General features: G+C 49.1%; 1 protein-coding gene across 1 annotated transcript in view; it reads left to right on the plus strand.

Annotated features, from left to right (window-relative positions):
* The first annotated feature begins 3,879 nt into the window (after positions 1-3,879).
* FHL1 (four and a half LIM domains 1) overlaps positions 3,880-19,461 on the plus strand; it is a 29,169-nt gene continuing 13,587 nt past the window's right edge. The window contains exon 1 of the mRNA XM_063170728.1: positions 3,880-3,928. The gene's annotated coding sequence lies outside the window, so the exon portion shown is untranslated. The remainder of the gene's footprint in view (positions 3,929-19,461) is intronic.

The following is a 19,461-nucleotide window of genomic DNA, read 5'->3' on the forward strand; positions in this document are numbered from 1 at the left end:
TCCTCTTTTTCCTCTCTTGAAATGGCTCACTGCAGGGCAAGTTGTGCACCTGGGGCTGAACAGAGACTTTGGAAAAGTCAGAGGACACATTGAGGAGGGAGCCACTGGGACCTCAGGGGATCAGCTTTCCAACATGATAGCTCTCCCTTCAGCTGGGAGGCCCTGTGTGAGCACGGATGCTTTATATTCCAGGGGGAAATGAAGCCATCCAAAGCAGGATAGATGATTCCACCCAGGCAGGGACATGGATGTCACAGGAGCAGCCAGCCTGGGGGGCTGCCTGTGCTGGGGAGGCTCCCTGCTCCCAGGGATGGTGAAAGCAGGTGGCTGTGTGCTGAAAGGAGGATGGAGCCTGTCCATTAGGGAGTTAACTGGGCAGTGACCCTGGGGAGGCAGTGTGGGTAGGGAGACAAGAGGGTTTGTGATGGTACCTTAAGCCCAAAATAGCTGCATCCCTCAGATTGCAGCTTGGAAGGGAAAAATAACCTTTCCCAACTGTTTTGCACAAAGAGGGGAGAGGGGATAATGATGGTAATGATTTTAACGAGGGAGATTGGTGATTATTTTCACCTGGAGCTGAGGGAAGGCCTGAGTGGTGCCCTGGGAGAGGAGGGCTCTGGAGGGTTTGTGTGTGGAGATTGTCTCTGCTGGAGTGAGGAGCTGCTGTGGCCGTGGGGTCTCACCTCGGGCAGGTGAGTGGGGCAGCTCCATCTCACACAGGGTGATTGTCACCACTGCCAGGGTGACACCATGGATGGGATGTGTCACACCCTGCCTGGCACATGGGAGGCAGGACAGCCAAACCCACCCATGGGGAATGTGAAGGGCATCCTGCAGGGATTCACCCCAAGGTGCCCTGGCCTCCTTCCCCTGCCAAAACCAGATGATCCCTGCTCTGGGTGAGCCCTTGGCTTTGGGGGTGTCCTGCCCTCAGGGTTTCTTGCAGAGCACTTGGCTGTGGAGCAGCCTCCCCACACCCTCTGCAAGCTCTCCCATCTCCAAATAAAGTTTCCTAGCAGATAGGTTTGAGAGAGTAATTCAACCAACTTGGTTTTAAGTGCTTCTGCTTATAGTTCATTTTGTTTGGAAAACTAGTCAAGGATGTATTGGATCATTGGAGTCCTTCTTTTTAGATTTATTTCCTCTGTTTGCCAAAAATCAATTTGCAGGGTGATTGATTATCTTCCTTAACAAGCACTATGGGTAGTAGGAGATTGACTCAGAGTTGACTCAGTCCTTTGCAATGAGTTGTGTCATTCTTGCACTTTATTCTTGATTAATCTGGTGCTTTGGCAGAGATTTTTGTAGTGCTCTTCTGTATCTGTAATGTGGCAGTGCCCCAGTGCCTGCTCCTTGACTCTGGTTGTGTGCTGTCCTTGCTCTCTAAATCATCCAGTGCTCTTTTCCAAACACAATAAAGCTGCTGCTGTGATGAGTGCAGGCTTTGCAGGGCTTAAATTCTTCTCTGTCAGGTGTACTGGTCATTTTAAGGCCTGATTTAAGGTCTGGTCCTGCCCACACTCATTTTCTGGCAGGAGTGCCGTACTGAAGATGGGGTAAAGCACTTGCTCTGTGCCACGTGCCTTTGCAGACCTTTATTCTGCTTTTTTCTGGATGTGGCATTGTGCACATGGGACTGGATAGTGAATCCAACAGGGATCTAAGGGATGCAGCAATTGCAGGATGAGGCCTTGAGCTGCAATCCAGTGAGAGCAATGAATGACTCCAATAGCAACCTGCTCTGCTGTAACCACCGAGAGCCACATGAAATAAATGAATTTATTATTTAGCTGCTACTCTATTAAACTAGCAGACAGGCTGCCTAGGAGTTGCTTTTGATGATAGCTGGTGTTTAGGATTTGGACATGAATTCTCTAGTTTGTGTTGTATGTGGAAGGCATCTAATACTTCAAATAATTATTATAAAGTATCTAATACTTTAAATAAATATTAAATAAGAGGCTCCTGATGACAATTCCCTGCAGATGTGGGACGCTTGTCACACTGCTGGTGGGCTGCAATGCCTGTTTTCAAGCACTTATCAGAGCACTTGTGCTTCTCCAGGATGCATCCTCTGGTTGGGATCTTCCAAGATGCAGCTGCAGAGGTGCAGGATTAGTCCCCAAATACCCCTGTGGCTCTTGGAGAAGGGAATCCATTGGTGCAGACATCCCTGGAGCAGAACCCTTCCCATCCTCTCTCCTCCTGCTTCTGTTCATGCCAGAGGCAGGAGAACTGCTTCTTTTGAAAGAAGAAACCCCACAGGAGCTGCCTGCAGGGTAATTTTTCCTGGGGATGTTCTCCTAGAGTTGTACAACACCTGACTTTGCATCCTCACACTCTGCACCTCTGGTTTCTCCTGGAGCTCTTGCCTTGATTTATCTGACTGGGAATGCTCTGTCTGAATGTCCCATCCTTGATGGGGCTCACCTCTGCAATTTCTCATGAATACTGTAGCTCTGCAGCTGCAAACACATTACAAACCTCATACCTGAGGGGCAGGGGGGCTCTGCTAATGTTCTTGTAGGTCTGATGGTTGGTTACAGCCACTAGAAGAAAGCTCTTATAATGGTGAGTAAGTTTCATGCTTGCTGGGAGAGCTGTTGGAAAAATGAGCTGGAAATGGGTATTTGGATTCCTTTGAAAATCAAGTGTAAACTCCAGTCCACAGTGATAAATGATGTTGGTGTTTCACATCTGTGTTTTATGCATGCCTGAAGTTGTTCTTGGCAAGGGGTGGCAGTCTGAGCCTTGAACCTCAGGGCAGCCCAGTGTTCCTGTCCCTGCTAGGGGTGTTGTTTATATGGGTGATGCAGTGCTGGAGGAATCTCTGGGACTTACCTGTTGAATAAACAGACACAGAAAAATATGAATATTTTTATAAAGAGAGTGTGTTTGCTCTTACACAATGTTTTTGTTTTACTAACAAAGAGAAATTCCTTGGCCCAAATTCCTCTGCTTTCCAGGGATACTGGTGCTGCATCCAGCACACCTACCAGCCTCTCCTGCCATTAGTGAGGAGCTCTGTGGTGGCTCTCCAAGGCACCACAAAAGCCTGTTTGTAGAGCAAGAGCTCCAACACAAGCACCTCTTGTTGAAAACAAACTTAGTTTCTTGCTGGGCCATGTGTCCAATAGGAGAAGAATGGAAGTAAGTGGGAGAAATTCAGAAGAATATAAAAAGAATAAGGGGTGGAGAAAGGGAGAAAGGAAAACAAATGTGAATGCTGTGAGATTTTTCTGGTGTGGTGCAGCAGCACAGGCATGTGGATTTATTTAAATTAGGAATTAATTGCTACCTGACAGTACTTTTTTTTTTAATATCTATTTTGAAGAAAATACTCTTCTTTTGCCATTTTTTCTGTACTCTCTTCAGCTGAGTCTCCTCCTTCCCTTCAGACTTCTCACTTGAAATACATCCCTGCTGTTCATCTTGTGTCCTGCAAACTCTGTCTGTGATCCTGAAGGTGCTGTATAACTGAGCTTCCAGGAAAGCCTTCAGCATTCAGAGAGAGTTTGGGCAGGACAGGCTCAGCATCCTCCTGCAGAGGTTTTGTCCCTCATTTCCCTGTCGGGGAGTGCAGCTGCTGGCAGTTTTTGGGGCAGCGGGTCTGTCCGAGCCTGCAGCATCCCGCGGTTCCCATGGCAGCGCTGCACTGCCGCGGGGCATCGGGGCAGCTCTGCGGGCAAAGCGCCGGCGCTGCTCGGGCTTTTCCCCCCGGGGATGGAGCGGTGACCCTGGGAGGAGCTCCCCGGGGCAGGATCAGTGAGTGCTCTGGGTTGGACTAACTTTTTTTTTTTTTTTTTTTCTTTTCCCCGTGTTATAAGCTGGGAGCCGCGTCTCTCCCGCTGGCCAGCCCAGCGCAGCCCGGACCCTGCGCTCTGCCCGTCCGTGCGCTCCCCGCAGCAGCCCCGGCTCCCGGCAGCCTGTAAGCACATCCACCCATCCATCCCTCCCTCCTTCCCTCCCTCCTTCCCTCCGTGCCGCTCAGCATCGTCTCTCCGAGCAGGGCAGCGCTCCGGCATCCCACGCCTCGCAGATCTCTGGATTTCAGGGCTGCGTTGGTCTTTTCTCTGCCTTGCGATTGCTCTGCCGGAGAAGGGTTTGTGGGGAGTGGGAAGCCTTTGGGTGTGCACTGCACTACTACAACACTTCAGCAGGCAATTCCTCCGTAGTTTGCTGAGTTAACCTCAGAAACTGCTTGTTTTATGGGTTGTTTTGGAAATGGGATTTATCCACATTCTTGCTTCTGATTTCTCTTGCATCCTCTTTTCCTGATATGCATATTGCCTCCTGGAAGGTGGTTGCTTTGAGCACTGGGGTATAAATACAACTTTTCTCTTTGCTTTCAAGTTGAACTGGTGCTTAGGGAGCATTTGCAGTGGTGCTGATTTGTGTAAGAGCTGTCAGCTCTGTGCTTTCCTGGGCTGGTGTCAGATGTGCCTCTGAGGATTTTAAAGAGAGGTGGAGAGGAAATAACTGAGGCAGAAACTGTTTTGTGGGCTCAGGTGATGTGAGGAACAACCCTGGGAGCAGGCTGGCAGTAACAGAATTGGGGAATATGGGAATGCAAGCTTTCACCTAATAATTATCTCACTTTCCTGTATTATGGAGTATCGGGCGTTGCAGGGTTCCTGCAGCTGCACCCATGTGAATGCAAACACCTTTAGCTTTGTACAAATGCTGCACCCCTGTGTTGAGATAGATTTGGGAAGTCACTTGCATGAGTGAAGTTGTATTTGTCATGTGTTTGCAAGGTGGGTGTTTCTGCCATTAATCTTTTCTTTAGTAATTGGTCAAAAGATAAGTTAATGTGTGGGACTCTGGTCCAGTTTGTGTTGTGTAAACAGGAGCTGTCTATGGTTGAGAATGGGATGTGACTATTTTTTAAACCACTGAAATCTAGCATGTGGGATGGGGAAAACTGTAAAAAAAATCCACCTACCAAACAGCCTTTTACCCTGTTTTGAGAGGAAGAGTGTTTTTTAAAAACGACAACAAAAAAAACTTCCGAGAGGAAACTGATTAAATTCTTAAGCCATGATGTACAAAGCAAATAGCTGATCAAGCAACCAAATATGGCTTTGGAACTTCAACTTTCTTTTGTAATGATAAAAGCACCCACATACTTCAGTGACAAAACCCTTTTTTCTTTTTGCCAAACACAGCATTCTTGAATACGAACCAGTTCCTAATTTTTCCTTAAGGAGCTCAGTATATAAAAATTACTTCTTGACTAATACCTAAAAGAAAAATGTGGGTAGGTGTTTCAGAGCTGGCACCACAAGTGCAAAAAACCCCAAACCCCTCCAGATCTCAGTGCAGCACAAAGGCAGTTGCTCAGATTTTGGACTGTGGCTCTGAGGAAGGAAAGGGGTTCAGGGCTGGGATTTTACAGCTGCTTTCTGACATGCACTGAGGAATTTTGGCTGGGGAAGGTTTTGAGGATTGGGCCCTTGAGCTGATTCTAGCAGAAGTTATTCCCTGCTGTGAGAGATGGCTTGTCTCCCTGTATGCTGGTACAATTCTCTGCTTGGAAGTAAACAATGGCAGCTGTTCAAAAGGAGGCAATGTTTAGGGTACTCAAACAGTTGAAAATAAACACTCTCCTGCCTGTCTTGGCTGGCCTTTACTTCGGAAGCAGCCTTTCCATCGAGCTGCACTGTGAATGGAAAATCCAGATATGTGGTAGGAAGCAGCTGGGAGCCCAGTCAGGTTCATGTATGTGGATGGGGGAGTGATGCTGTAGGATGCCCTTCATCTGTAATCTGAATCCTTATCGCATGAATGTGGCATGCAGAACACACCCACTGCACTAGGATGCAACAAAAGCTCTAAGGAACTGACCTCCTTGCCCCCAAGAAGGAATTTACTTCCTTTTGTATCACAGAATAGTTTGGTTGGAAGGGACCTTTAAAGGCCATTTAGTCCACAGGGACATCTTCAACTAGGCCAGGTTGCTCAGAGCCCTGTCCAGCCTGGCCTTGAACACTTCCAGGGATGGGGCATCTTCCACCTCTCTGGGCAATCTGTGCCAGTGCTTTGCTGGCTTTTCCAGTGTAAAAATATCCTTCCTTGTATCTAGTCTAAATCTCACCTGTTCCAGTTTAAACTTTTGCCCTTGTCCTGTTGCAGCAAGCCCTGATTAAAAGTTTGTTCTCATCTTCCCATTGAAGAACTGAAATACAATATGGCAATAAAGCCTTCCCCTCTCCAGGCTGAGCCATCCCAGCTCTCTCAGCCTGTCTCAAAGGAGAAGTGCTCCATCCCTCAGAGCACATCATCCTTGTCCCCCCTGGACTTGCTCCGTGTCCTTCCTGTGCTGGCCCCCAGGACTGCACACAGCTCTGCAGGTGAGCTCTCACAAAATGCAGCAGAGAGGCAGAGGTGAGCCAGGATAACACTGTCCCCTCAGCAGCAGCCTGGGTGAATTATGTTCTTTTACATTTATTCTCCAGCCAGTGGAAGCATTGGGGGGTTTAGGTAGAAAATTCCTCTGATCTGTGCTGATGGGACAAGGATAACACAAGTTTGTGTTTAGCATTTCCCTTTTTGTGGTGCTGCTTACCCTGAAGTCCCAGGGGCATTAAATGAAGCAATAAAAGTCTCACCACCAGCAATGTGCAAAGTTTGCTCAGGCTTCTGATTGGTTTTGGTCTGATATCTCCTCAATCAGAGCAGCTCCCTGGAGAGCCATGGGCAGGCTCTGGTGCCAGCTCTCAGGGGTCACAGGGAGATGCAGATGTGTGGGGAGCTGAGCCAAGCACTCCATGCCTGCCTGTCACCCTCGTGGTCCCCAGGCACTGTCACCTTGTACCCTGCTGGTGGGAGAGCAAAGGTAGCCAAGCTGAGATTTCAGATTCTTTACCTTGGGCAGGGTGGACTCACTTTTGCTTGAAAAGATAATGGAAATCATGTCTATGCAGTAAACCTTCCCAGAACTGACCTGTGATTTCATTAAAAAAATACATTGTAAGTCAAAATACTACAGCTTGATTCATTTGGGTTGCTTTTTATTTCATTTCTGTGTTATAGAAATGCAGACAGGGAAAGCAACAAAGCAGAAATGTCTGAGATCAGTCATTTCGTGTCTGATTTTGGCAGAGGGAGTGTGGGAGGAAGAAAGAGACCTCATATTTCACTTAGATACTCTGTTTGGAGAGGAGTTTTAAGCAGATGGCTCTTGAGACTCTGTGACTCTAAAGAATTAAATGCTATTTAGATAAATGCATGCTTCCACTTCTGCAGTGGATACTTGAAAAAAAAAAAAAAAAGAAGAAAAAAAATCTTTCCCTAAGTCAAAGCCATCAAAAGGCATGGCATGCCATCAAGGGCAGGGACATGCACCAAAGATTCCTCTATTGGTTTTGGAAGGACTGTGTCATGTATTCTGGCTCCAGTCCTTTTGTCCTTGGGTCCACTAAAACTCTGTTTGCAGCCACTTGGATGGGTGTAGGACCAAAGGACTGGAGCTTCCTTGGGCTTCAGAGACAGAACAGAGCCCAGCTTGTTCCTCTCCCCAGTGTGCTGTAACTGAGCAGCCCAGAGAATATCTGGGAATATCACCCCAGTTGGCTTCTGCAGGAATGAATTGGAGCCAAGAGGCTGAGGCTGGTGTGTGATGAGCATTTCTCTCTGTGAAACCTCCCCAGGCCTGTGGGCAAAACTCCCCTACCAGAAATGGCTCATTTGGCTGCTCTGGGTACTTCCTGCCAAGGCTTTGCTATGCTCTGAGCTGCTGTTGGAAAGCCACAGAGAAGCCCTTGAAGGGGCAGTGCTTGCACTCCCTGCAGCTCTCACTGAGACAGGAGCTGGCCCTGGGTGCTTCCAGGGTGGTTCAGGCATGGGTGGTGCCAAGGATGCTGCCAGAGCAAATTCCTCCTCTCAGGGACAGATGGATGGATGGATGGATGGATGGATGGATGGATGGATGGATGGATGGATGGATGGATGGATGGATGGATGGATGGATGGATGGATGCTCCCTCTTCTGCTTCTCCAGCTTTTTCATATCCACCAGAATAGATGGGAAATAGGGTCTGTGTTCTATGGCAAGACAGGGCTAAAATTACACTTAAGGCTTTGGAGAATAACAAAGTAGAGCAAGGATTGCATTATAGCCATGCTGGAATGGTACAGACAGGGTTGGAAGCAGTCTTTCAAAAAAGGCTGAACTAGAGTTCCCTGGAAGAAGTTGGAGAGCCAGGGCAGGGTTCCTGGCAGCTCTGGAGCTGCAATCCAGGGTGGAAGGGCAGCTATTTTGTTGTGTGCCTGGCTGGAAACTTCCAGGCAGAGTTACAATTTTGGTTTGGATGTTGTTGCAGAGTTGCATTATTTTTGTAAATAAGAAATTCAAACCCTCTTGACTTTGGACTGATGTTTTCAGAAGACCCACTCTACATTCCACAGATGTGCCTCATCTCTTTTGTGTCCCTTGAGGCGACCCCAGTGACTGGGGTTGTTTGGGATGCATCCCTCCTGCAGGGCTGGCTGTGCTGTGAGCTGCCAGCCAAGGGTCAGAGCTGTGAGGGGTTGAAGGTGGTGGGACACTGCTGCATTGGTGACCTGTTGGGGTCAGGTACAGAATGTCACTTGTCACCCAGACATGTAATGGAGAACAGGGGAAAACTATTCCTGCTGGGAAGAATCACTGCAGGGCAGCTTTCGGCTTTCTTGTCTCTAATCCCTTTCCACCCCTGGAAAGGGGAGGTGAGCAGAGTGGAAAAGAGGAGACTAATATCTGCCTCACAGATTTATGATGCTTTATGATGCTTTGACATATGAGGGAGCTTCAAATCAAATACTGGCTGGCTCCAGTGGTGTCTGCCTGCTGAAATGATGGGTTTAAAAGACTCCTGTTCACAAGGGATTGTGTGTGCTCCATGTGCCAAGGGACTCCTGCAGGGAGGCACGGTTGGTACAGGGATCTATAATTCACTTATTTTGCTTCAAGGTCCCTTTAGCACTGCAGCAGCTGTCCCAGAGTGTGAGGGCTCTTGTGCCACACCAGCTCTCAGCTGCAGAGGAGCTCAGAGCTTCTGGCAGAGCAAGAATTGCTCTTGCTGTTTTGCTTGGACAGGGCAAAAAATCCACTCAGTCCTCCAAGACTCTCATATGAACCAGAGCGCTGGGCATGCCTTTCTTCTTGTGCTAAGGAAAATAGAAATGGTTCATCACACTAAAGCCACGACTGGTCCAGCCCACAGTGGTTGTTAGTTGAGTTTCCTGCAGGGAGCTGGCTCCCAGCTCTTCCTCAGAGCCTTCATATGGCAATATTCAGTTTTCATGTGCTTCCAGTGGTCTGTGACCAAAGATTCCCTTGACTATGGCACTACCCTAAATGGGGAAGCTGGGGTGTCAAGAAAGGACATCATTTTCTGTAAAGAAATGCCCCAAGATGTGGGAACCATCTGGACTTGGCAGGCTGCTCCCAAGGCATTTGCTGCTTGTTTACCTTGGGACTGGCTGCCCCTGGCAGTTGTTGCCATCAGCCTTTCTTATCTGTTCTTTTCTATAATAAACACTGGAGCAAAGGTTTGGAATTAGTCACTTCTGAGGCACTGCCTGCCTCTCTTTCCAGCTCCTGTCTTATCCTCTTGTTTTTGGACTCCTGAGCTTTTTGCACTTCATTCTGTGCCTCTTGGTTTTCCCCTCATCTCATGGCACTGAGATAGCAAAGAGCTCTTTAAAATTCCTGGGAGGTGTGTCATCCCCAGGGCTGCAGCATCCCAGGAAGCTGCTGCCTGGGGACAGCTGTGTGCACTCACGATGCTCTTGCTGTGCTCTCCAGAGATTTTTCTAGCTTGATTTACCTCATCCAGTGGGTGAATTTGAGTTTCTGACTGATGCCTGCTCAGTTCAAGAGCCCACAGAGGCAGTGTCAGGATCCCAGGAGCATTCCAGGGGCCTGGCACTGTGTGCTGCTCTTTGGTGCAGCATTAACCACAGGGCAGCCTGTGGTTCCAGGGAATGCAAACACAGAAAAAGCACCTCCAGAACACAGGTGTGTGGTCCTCATCTGGATTGAGTAAGTTGAGATCGTAATCTGGAGACTGAGTGGCTTTGCTTCCACTTACAAATTCCCTGGTGGTGTCTAAGCATTGTCCTGGTGTGCTCTTGCTTCTGACAGCACTGTGGAGAGGCACTGATGGACAGCCCAGGGTGCAAGGATTTCCCTCCCTCTCTCTCTGGTCTCATCTCACATTAAAAATGCACAGAGCTGTGTATTTCACTCAACACAAGAAAATTCAGTTCCTGTCTGCCCTTGGTCTGCCCATTGAAAGGCAGCCATGCTCCCCAGGGCACAGCCTGCCAGGTGAATGCTCTTGGTGTATAATTTATGTCAGTGCTGCCTCTGGAAAGGGCCAGGATGGGAGAGCAGCCCATGTTCATCTCTCAGCAGCACAAGGGCACACACTGGGGATGCAAATCTGTTAAATTCTGTCTGGATTTACTTTGGTGGATGCCAGAACATGTCATCCACCCCTTGCCATAATATTCCCTTCTCTTCTATGCCATTATCACCTTAATGATTTATAACCAAAGGTGGAAACTTCCACTCTGGATCTGTCCCTGTGTTAGGATGAGTTTCTTGCAGTGGGTGGGGGACTAATTGTTCCTGTTTGGGAAAGGATTTGCTGATTTTTGGCTGGAGAGGATTGCAAACAGCATCCCTGTGGTGATTGTGACGTGCAGGAGAGGCTGTAACCCTTGTTTGGGCTGGCAGGGGGCTGCCCTAAGGGCTCACCTGCGGGGTGTGTGGGTGAAAGACGTGCCCCACAGCTCCTTTCCTCAGTCCATGTCTCAGGGGTGAGCTGAATGCAGCTTTCCCTGCCCTGCAGGGCTCCCAGTGCCCATCTCAGGAGCGCTGCTGAGAGCATCCCCTGCCCTCCCTCAGCCCCTGCTCCAGTGAGGGGAAACCTCCGTGTGCTCCACTAGACGCCAAGCAAACAACCAATAAATCTCCTATAAACCGGGAGTGAGTTGTTTTGGTTACCAGGGAGATTGCCAAGTGCAAATTCAACCTGAAATAGCGATGAGCTCATCCCTGGAGCAGCCGGGGAAGGGAAGGGAAGGGGGGCGGCTCCAGGGACATTTGGATGCTCTGGGAGCCGCTCTGCCAAACAGCTTTGCCTTGTCAATGAGATCGTGCAGGGGACGCTGAGTGGAGCTGCCTGCTGAAACAGGGCTTTTACAATTCCTGGAAGTGTGGCAGTGACATTCCTCGTGGGACTGGGGGCTGGAGAGCCTTGGGGTGGGCTCAGGTGCTGCAAAGGTCCTTCTCTGCCATCTCCCCTGTTCTGGAAGCTTCTCCCTGGGAAAGGATTGTGGGCAAACTGAGATGCTTGAGCTGTAGGTGAGGGCTGGTTCTCAGCAGCTGTTTAGGCAGGAGCACTGACAGGCCAAGCCTCTCCTGCTGCTGCTCCAGGGGCTGCATCAAGGGCTTTGAAAAACCTCACCCTCTTCTGCAATACACCTGGGGCAGGAGATGGAACGTTTGGGCTCTGGCATTACTTTGCCCTGAAATGTCCCCAGTTTATGCAGGTCAGGATTGGAGTTTTGGAGTCAGCTGCTGCCAGGGCACTGTGGGAGCAGGGATGGCATTTCTGGGATGATGGGATGTCATTTCTGGGATGATGGAGGGGGCTCTGGTGGAGTGCCAGCTGTGCCTGGGAGAGGCAGGATAAGGAGACTGCTGCTCTCAATCCCTCGGCAGCCCAGAAAGGGCTCCTGTGTCACCCTGCACCTCTCTCTGCTAGGACAGATGTTTCCAGATGCACTCCATTCAATGGACTCACATTTTCTGTAGAAGTACAACTTTTAACTGGAAAGCTCTGTCTGTAGGAGGAAGCACTGCCTGTCCCTCTGTACATGGTGCTGCAGGGGAGAGGCTGACAAAGCTGTGGCAGTGGTCTCTGCTTGGATTTTGTTCCCCACTGCTGAATTATCAAATACGTGAAGTTGTGTAGAAATATCTGAGAATATCACCTATCTTGATGAAGCAATGCATAAGCCCCTTACCAGAGGCCCACTGATGGATTTCAGCAAATCTTTTAGGACATAATTACCAGTAAGTGAAAACAGGGAACAATTATCAACAGCACAAATGCAAACAAAAGCTGAGCCCCTGAAAAGTGATCTGTGAACCTACTCACATGATGAAAAAACATGATCCTTTTTTTGGATTAACTTCATAGCTTTCTGAAACAAGGGATGCAGGCTGCATCTATAAAAAGAGATTGGTTTCAGCAGGGGTATTTTGTATTTTGGAAGTCTTTTATTATAATTCTACAATCATGAGACATCTGTAAATTATGTGTTCTTGCAAGTCCCTTCCAGGGCTGTAGGTGGATTTTTTCCAGCTCCTTTCTGGAGCCATGTGGGAAATGCTTTGGTGACATGACCCCAAAACATGACAGGCAGCTCTCAGTGCCGCCAGTGCATTCAGCCATCAGCTCCAGGGAGAGGCTTCAGGAGAGCCTGGTGCTTGGAGCAGTCTGGCATTTGAAAGAAGGGGATTTTCATGTGGGGACTCAGAGCTGAGTGAGATCTGGGTGAGACAGACATGAGTTCACCCTTTACAGCTGCAGGGTGGGCAGTGCCCTGGTGTGCCTGGGCTGTCCCAGGGGCTGGCCTTGAGTCCATGTCACCCTGCTCCATGGCACACCATGTGTCCCAGCCACCGGCACCCCAAAGTGCCCAGAGCTGAGCTGGGCAAAATGCTGGAAAACTTTGAAACCTACAGATGCCACGTGGAGCATTTTATTTTCTGTTTTCAGCACCTCTTTGGAGATGAGATGCTGCTTATCTGACGTTCCTTTGTGTCACCTCTTTTCTGTGGATGTAGCACTGGATGTTAACATTTGGGAGCAGGACAGGCATCCCTGCAGGCCTTCCCTGTGTCCTCCCCCAGTGTTTCACCCTCTTGGTACCAGGGTGTGTTTGCTGTTTGGCTGTCCATGGGTGCCTAAACCCACTGCTGCTCTTTGCAGATCCAGGACCAAACCTAACCTTGCTCAGCCCTGGCACAAACCAGGCAAGGCTCCTACCAGGCTTCCTTCTGAGAGTTTGTCTCAAGGGGTGAAACTGTACCAAAGGGACAGCAGAGTCCTTGCTGTTGCAGGAAAACCCTCCACGATTTGGAAACCTCACCCTTTCCCCATTGTCCTGCACCATTCCCAGAGGGATGTGGTGCTTGTGGGCTCTCATGAAATGGAGTTGCACAAGCTGGTTTTCAAAGAAAGCAAACCACTGTTTCACATCTGGTTTAGCTTTTTTACGGTTTTCTCTGGCGTTTGTGTGCAATTAGCACTGCTTTTCTCACATGGAGCCCATCTCTAATGGCTGGATGTGGGCAGTGGTTGCAGAGCTTGCAGTGATTGTGTTGAGAAGGGCTGTTTCTCTTTGCAGACTGTATTGCTCGTTGTCCCTGAATTTATTGTCTCTCTGCTACTTGAGAAAGAAAACAAAATAATTTTTGGGCCTGAATCCATCCCAGAGCAGGGGATGGCTTAATCAAACACACAAGCACTTTTACCAGCTCCAGTTGGTTTATTTCTGTGTTTAAAATCAAGCACTGCTTAAAGTATCTCACTTCTCTTTTTCTGAAGTTTGTGTTTAATGAATGTACCCACTCACAGGCTTTGCCCATTGCTCCAAGAGGCAGCACTGGTAGAAATGCAGTAGCATGAGAGCTGCTTTGAAACACTTGGCAGAGGAGACGAGCCCTTCCCTTGGCTTGGTGGAGGGGGGAAATGAAGGAATTAAATTTGGCAGTTTCTGTAACCTCACCCCCCACCCTCCTTTGGCCCAAGCTGTCTCCTACGGAATACTGATCTTAATGTTTCCAAGACACAAAAGGAACTCAAATTTTGCTAGGTTACCAAAAAACTGGAGTGGGAGCATGTTGGGGAGGAGAATTCCCCTGCTTCCCTCTCCGAAATAGCAGATCCCTCTCTATACTGCAGATAATGATACTCAGCTGGGATACCACAAACCAGGGCAGGGCTTTGAAAACCATTCTGGGCTGGGACTCTGGCTTTGGCTGAAATTGAAACCTAAGCCTGATGAAAGATCTAAAGCTATTTGTTCTTTTTTTTTTTTTATTTTTAACATTTGAGCCTATGTTTTCTAACCAGCCCCACAGGTGCAGTCCTTGCCCAGCTCTGATCTGACATATTCCCAGAGAGACCCAGGATCCTTATCACTTTATGAAAAATGAGATTTACATTCCTGTATCACACAGGCACTTTGAAAATAATATCCCTGACTCCAGATAAATCGCTCATACATTTTAATGCTGTTATTAGAAATTGAATTGACAACACTTATCCTCAGTGGAAATTGCTCTGTGGCTCAGGGGAAAATGTACAGAGAGCACTGGTGGAGACTTCAGAGAGCTCTTGTCATCTTGAGATGTGTGTGCTGCTGGTGCAGTGTGTCTGCTGAATGAGAAGAGCAAGGTTTGATCTTTACCAGGAAAAGGAGAAAGCACAAGTCCAGGGGCTGAGACAGCAGTGGGTCTTCAAACATCCCAAAGATCTTCTGGGCTGAAAGGGAGAGCAAAGTGCTGGGGAAACAGGGGCTGCTCTGGCCTGTGTGTCCAGGGTGTTGTGGAGATGTTGCACACACGTGCTTTATTTGCTGTCTTAGTAAGTGTGAGAGAGTGAACTGCTGGCTGATGCCTGAAACTGGCACTGGGTGAAGTCTGCTGGGGTGCTCAGGTTGGTGACAGAAGCAGCAAGGAACTGCAAGAGGGAAACCCACTCAAAAGAGGCTGCTTTTAGAACAAAGTCTTTAATGGTGAATAAACTTGCAAGAATTGGCTGATGTCTGCTCTCTTAGGGGATGTGGCCTTTGACATCAAATCTCTGCAGCCTCTGAACTGGGAGCTGCTGAGAGTGAAGGGAAGAAGGGGGACACTGGCACAATACACAACTGGCAAAATGCTCAATGTGGTGCCAAAGCAGCACTTGTGAATCTGAAGCCACTCCAAGGTGCAGAGTTTCCACTTCTCCTGCCCTTTTGTGCAATGTGGCCCAGCCTGGCCTGGCCTTTGTGGTGGGTGTTGGGGTGTCAGGAAGTTGACTACTTCTTCCATTTTAAACTGCACTTATCTGAAGCTGGAAGTTAAATCTAACCTTCCTAAAAGTAGACGTTTATGAAAATAACTCTTGTCCTTAGGCCTTGCTGGAGGAGACTTTGCAGCTTTGTTTTTCCTTGTAAAGAATGCTCAGCATATGTCCTGACAATTAGTCAGAGTGCCCAAAAATACCCATCAGCCCTGCAAGCTGATCCCTTCAGCTCCTGGAGCTGAGACAGACATAGGGTTATGCACTGGGGGGCTTTGGGAAAGGTTATTTTTAAAATGGCCACATAACAAGGGTGATCTGGTCCTTCCAGCCGCCAGCTCTGGCTAACAACTGAGGATGCAGACAGCCAAGTGTTGATCTTGCTCGAGGGGACTGTCCTGCCCAGAGTGTTGGGCTGCTTCTCCTGCTAAAGCATGTGCCAGTGCTGGCTCTGCCAGCTCTAAATCAGTGCTGAGGGCATGGCCCTGTGGCCTGTGCCAAGTTTGGGCAGTGCTTTGATGGTGTGCTGGATGCCAGGGAGTCTTCCCAGCTGGCATGCCAATGCTTGGAAGGGCACGTCCTCATCAAAGAGGTGGCCTGTCTTCACCCTTTCCAGGCAGCCCTTTCCTGAGGGCTTTTGCTTTCCCTTCTCTGACCACCTGAGCTGAAGTTTTCTATCCTCAGTGTCTCTCACATGCTAAACCACTGGAGAATGTTTTGCCAGAATCACAGTCCATCCACAAACAGCCCTTTCTTCTCCTCCCCTGAAAATCAAGGTCTGTAAGGGGAAACACCAAGGCTCCTTGGTGCCACAGAGCACTGCTGGTGTGGGGGTTTGGTTTGGACCCTGTCCTGTGTGGGCAGAGGATGGAGGTCTGCAGAGCCATCTGCCCAGCAGCTTCCTGGGGATGTGGTATTTTGCTAGAAAGCACTTCCAGGCTTTGGAGGAAGAGCTTGGGCAGAGCCTGCAGCACCCACCTTGTGAGTCTTCCTTGCTGCCAGGTCCTGTTGGATAAGCACAGGAGGCTGTCAGGGGATGCTGGAGAGTGTGTGTGTTGTGGCTGATGTCTGGGTAGCTGCTAATCTCTGACTCTAGTGGGTAGATTTCCAAAGAATGACCCAGCTTTCAAACAGTGAAGAAAACCAGTAGCTGAACTCCCTTCCATGAGCTCCACAGTGAGCTGTTTACCCTGAGCACTGCCCAGCCAGCTGCTGTGCCCATGAGAAGGAACTGGGAGCTACTGGAAGTGCAGAGAGCCTGCTGGACACTGTGAAATACTATTTCAGTGATGGCTCACTCATTGCTTGGTGAAGCCCTGACATGAGCATTTATTGTGTGGGTATGGCAGGATTATATTGCTGTGCCTGTTCCTCACACCTCATCTGTCCTGGGAAAGATTGCTGTGCTGCCTGGCTGGGTCACTCTGGTATTTATTTGACAGGGACTTGAGTAATTTTTCTCAGCTCTCAAGCCAGGGCTAAGCCACAGGGGGAAAGCTGTGACTGGCAAATATCTGCCTCATGTTTGGCTCCATTGGTCATTCCCCCTGCCCATGAGTGTAACTGAACTTGAACAAAGAAAGACCTAAAAGTGGCCAAGATGGCCCTAAGGGGCTCCACTGCCCCAGGTGTGAAGCTTTGGGGTAATAGGCTGGGGAATAACTGAGTTGTGGTGCAGCTGGTTGGCCCCATGGCTCCTCCCAGGACACATCACCTGGCAGAAGGGACTGAGAACGATCACAGCACTGCTGGCTGGGTCTGTGTGACACAGTTGTAGGGCTGCTGGGGAGGAAGAAGGAAATGCAGTATTTGAAGAATTTTAGCCCAATTATGAGCCTGATGCTCTTATGAGGCTTCTGAATCAGACCAGTCTTGGCAGTACATGTGGCCCTGTCTCCCAAGAGGAGTAGAGAAAGTCTTTGTCTCCCCTCAGGGTTGTGTGACCTCCATGGACATGTTCACACCTGTGGTCTTCACCTTGCAGTCCATGAAGGGGGCTGTGGACAGCCTGCTGAGCCTCCAGCCCACTGCCTGCACACTCACAGCAGAGGGACCTGGCAGACAGAGCTGGGAAGAGAATCATGGCTCACGTTTAAGCAAGTGCATTTAAAGACTAAGACATCTGTCTTTTTAAGAGATTTTTAAAAAGGCTTCAGCCTTTTGAGGCTGTTCCTTTTTGAGTTTGCACTGAAGGTCTAAATCTAACTGTTGGGACTACAGCAGGCACTCAACATCCTTGGTGCTGGGAGATGCAGCCTTGGCATCTTATCTGTAATGCAAGAAAGACGAGCAGGGATAGGAGGAAATTGACTTTATTTTGAAGTTGATTCAAAACCAGCTCTGCCCAGCACCTGCTGCGGCCTCTCCTCTCCCCAGTCTTCTCTGGAGCCTGGGGCTGCCATGGGGCTGTTTGATGCCTGCACCCCACCCCACTGGCACAGCCAGCATGGGGAGCAGGAGCTGAACAAAGCCTTGGGACTACAAAGCAGCTCCTGATTTATGCACAGACACTCCCCCAGGCCCCAGCGTCACTTGGCTCCCAGCAGCAGTGAGAGCTCTGCCATGTCAGCAACAGGTGAAGGGAAGAAGTGCCAGTCAGGAGCGTGTGTGGAGGGGAGCCACAGAGCAGATGGCAGCAGGGAAATAAATTTGGAGTTGCCACAGGAATAGTCCTGGAAATAGTCCAGCCTGTGGATGGAGGCAGATGGGGAAGGACTTGGTTTATATCTCTTCCTGGTTTTTCTTTTATTCAGATGGGTTTATTTCCAGCTCTGTTATCTCTGACCATTCCTTCCTATTACTACACGTTTATCCCTTTTTTTCCTCTCTTCTTATCCTGTCTTCTTTTCCGCCTTTTGTTTCTACTCACACTCTATCTGAGCTCCTGGGTGTTGCCCACCCTGCATCTGCTTCCTTATAAATCTATTCCAGATTCCTCTACCCCTGCCTTCAGAGCTGACCCAAAAAACTTCCCTTGGTACTGAAAGGCTCAGCTCAGTGCTGTGACCCAGCTGTGACCCAGCTGTGAGCTGGAGCTCAGCCTGGAAGAATCCTGCCTTTGGCACATCTTGCCACTTTCCTTCTCTACTGTCCCTGTGAGCTGTTCCCTGATGCCTGGGGTGTCCATTCCCCTGTCCCTGCAGTGATGTCCTTGCTGGTTTTGCTCTGGATGTGGGAACATCCCAGCTGTCTCTGCCTTGTGCTCCTGTGAGTGCCTGTGGGATGCTTTAGGGGTGCCGAGGCACACAGAGCTGGATTTGAGACTTTTTGGGCATATTTTGGATACTTCACATAGAAACTGTCCAGATTTGAACAGATGAGGTAGAAAAGTCCCATTGTGGTTCAGGTGTGAGCGTGTCAGGCAGGGTCTCTGGCTGGGGGGACAGGGACTCTCATCCCCTGGCAGTGCACTCTGGCTGATGTGCAAACACTGCCCTGCAGTGCCTGCTGCCAGTGCTGGATACTGAGTGCTTGGAGAGCTGGATCAGCCCCCAGTTCCAGTCCTTGTGCCAAACCTGTCCAGCATTTCTGTGCCACTGGGGACTGCTGCCTCTTATGTCTCTCTGATGGATCAGCTACAGCTGCAAAGATCTTTTCCTTGGAGAAAGCTGTATTTATGTTCTCTCTTCTTTCAAGCCCAGCTCTCTTACTGGTAGTCTTCCTGCAAACTTTGTCTTTATACTAAAGCAAAGAACTGTTTTTTAAAAACTGTTTTATTCCTGCCTCAGAAAAGCCAAGGAAGTTTATAACTGAGATCTGTTGGGCAGGAGTGCTTTGCTGTGGGAAGACACACATGTAACCTGAGACATATAAAATAAAATGTAAAAAAGAATTGATCTGCCCTCAGGACAGGAAGGGTAGGGAGCAATGTGGGACTCTGATTTCTGGGGAGCCTGGTGAATGGCAGCGTGCTCTTCTGTGCAGGTGCACTGTGCACTGCCAGCAGCATGTATGGAAGCAGGAGGCACAGCATTACTTTAGGAGGTGCACAGGTGCTCTGCTGCTGGTATTTACTGCTGCTTTCTTTGATCATGGTGACTAATAGTTCATCAATGCCTGACTTAGAACAGCTCTCTTTAGGAGTTTCTGCCTGTTGAATGACAGCAGGATGTGTGAGCAAGCTGAGAGACCCAGACCTTTTCTGGCAGGATTCTTAGGGCAAGAAAATACTCTGGAAATCACAACGTGAATCATTTGTTTATCCCAGTGGATGACACTATGGCCCAGCCATGCTGCTCTGCAGTCAGACCCCTGGGTGGGATCAGTGTGTCCAGGGCAGCTCCCTGGAAAACATACAGGACAGGTTTAATGTTAAAAACATGACATCCCAAGCCTGCTGTGCCCTGCTGTGCACTCAGTGGTGTATTTGTAGCACTCTTCCCTGTGGGTG

The sequence above is a fragment of the Melospiza melodia genome, chromosome 16 (assembly GCF_035770615.1).
Source record: "Melospiza melodia melodia isolate bMelMel2 chromosome 16, bMelMel2.pri, whole genome shotgun sequence".
Taxonomy (NCBI): Eukaryota; Metazoa; Chordata; class Aves; order Passeriformes; family Passerellidae; genus Melospiza; species Melospiza melodia.